The sequence below is a fragment of the Coptis chinensis genome, chromosome 7, assembly GCF_015680905.1.
Source record: "Coptis chinensis isolate HL-2020 chromosome 7, ASM1568090v1, whole genome shotgun sequence".
Classification (NCBI taxonomy): Eukaryota; Viridiplantae; Streptophyta; class Magnoliopsida; order Ranunculales; family Ranunculaceae; genus Coptis; species Coptis chinensis.
Genome location: NC_141462.1, coordinates 95093846 through 95095734, shown reverse-complemented (window position 1 = coordinate 95095734; position 1889 = coordinate 95093846). Strand labels below are relative to the sequence as shown.

The 1889-nt window shown below is 35.7% G+C and overlaps 1 pseudogene; it reads right to left on the bottom strand.

Annotated features, from left to right (window-relative positions):
• Positions 1-875: 875 nt before the first annotated feature.
• On the bottom strand, positions 876-1637 carry LOC147490194 (secreted RxLR effector protein 161 pseudogene; annotated as a pseudogene).
• Between the last annotated feature and the right edge of the window lie 252 nt (positions 1638-1889).

The window sequence follows — 1889 nt, the reverse complement described above, 5'->3', positions numbered from 1 at the left end:
TTGTGCATAATGATTTGCAATTTTGTTGAAGCAGTTTGGTTTGTCGTTCGATAATTCTTCAATGTGATTTTATTATTTTCTCTTTTATGAATAATACCTGCCTAAAATAACATTCCATTGGTCAAGAAAATGATGAAAAACTTATGTCACATTAGTGTGCCAGAGAGGCTGGTACACTGGATTAGCTTTGTAGGTTTTCAACCTCAGAGCATTAGCTTGAAGACCCTCAAGTGAACGGTTCTTGCGATGGTGAACAACTGCAATGCCAATAGTTGGTGCAAGTTTTTTTGGGATCCCCATAGCGTGATAGTAACAAAAAAATTTACTGAAAACCAACAGAAAGGAAATACACAAAAAATATGGACAAAGAAATGTATCGACAATAACACTATATACTTCCAAGTTCAAAATAGAAAAAGCAGTTAGTTTGAGAAAATACACGTAACAGTACATAATGCTTTCCAAAATAGATGAGCACCATACAAGTAACAAGGTATGAGTGTATGACCAATTTGGACATAATTTAAGAGAACAAGAAAACTTGAACACTAGTCACTTTAACCAAATCTGATTGAACAAAGTTTTTAGTAGTCCTTCAAGCAACAAAACAAATAACATATCAACCGAAGAAAAAAAAAACAATATATAAAATGCCCGGCCAGCCTTAACCTTCATATTGTACTTTACTGTCTGTCTATCAAAGATGTTTGTACTGAATATTTATGATGTCTTTATTGATATAAAACAATAGGTATATATACAAGAATATAGAAGATCTCATAGATCTACATATCTAGGAGAAGATAATACTCTTACTAAGATTATAAGATATTTGCTAATCCTAACTAAGGTAACAAATATTCCAACACCCTCCCTCAAGTTGGTGCGTGGATATCGCACATACCCAACTTGACAAGAGAGTCAATAAACACCTTGCTAGCCACTGCTTTAGTAAGGACATCTGCTAGTTGGTCTTTAGACTTTACAAATGGAAAAGTAATAATTCCAGCTTTAAGTTTCTCTTTGATAAAATGTCTATCAACCTCCACATGCTTTGTCCGATCATGTTGAACATGATTATGAGCTATCTCTATAGCTGACGTATTGTCACAATACAAATTCATTTCCACTTTTGGTTTAAAACCCAAGTCCTTCAACAAATTTCTTAACCATAGCAACTTACATACCCCATATGCCATACCTCTATATTCAACTTCAGCACTTGATCTTGATATTACTGGTTGTTTTTTACTCCTCCAAGTCACAAGGTTTCCACCTACAAAAGTGAAGTATCCTGAGGTAGACCTTCTGTTGCCGGCTGAACCTGCCCAATCTGCATCAGTGTAACCTTCTACTTTTAGGTGATCATGATTCGAGAAGAATAAGCCTTTACCTGGAGCAGATTTCAAATATCTCAATATGCGCTCTACAGCATCCATATGAGGTTTACGTGGGTCATGCATAAATTGACTCACGACACTAATTGCATACGCAATATCTGACCTGGTATGCGATAAATAGATCAGTTTCCCTACAAGCTTCTGATATCTCTCCTTATCGGTTAGAGTTGCATTCAAACATAGAAACAACTTGTGGTTCTGCTCAATGGGAGTATCAACTGGCTTACATCTGAGCATTCCCGTCTCAGATAATAAATCAAGAATGTATTTCCGCTGGGATAAGAAAATACCATTATTTGATCGGGCTACCTCAATCCCCAAGGAAATATTTAAGGTCTCCAAGCTGTTTCATTTCAAATTCAAAAGCCAGATACTGTTGTAAGCTAGAAATCTCCTCATGATCATCACCTGTCACCACCATATCATCAACATAGATAATCAAAGCAGTGATTTTACCTCTTCTGTGTTTTAAAAACAAAGTGTGATCCG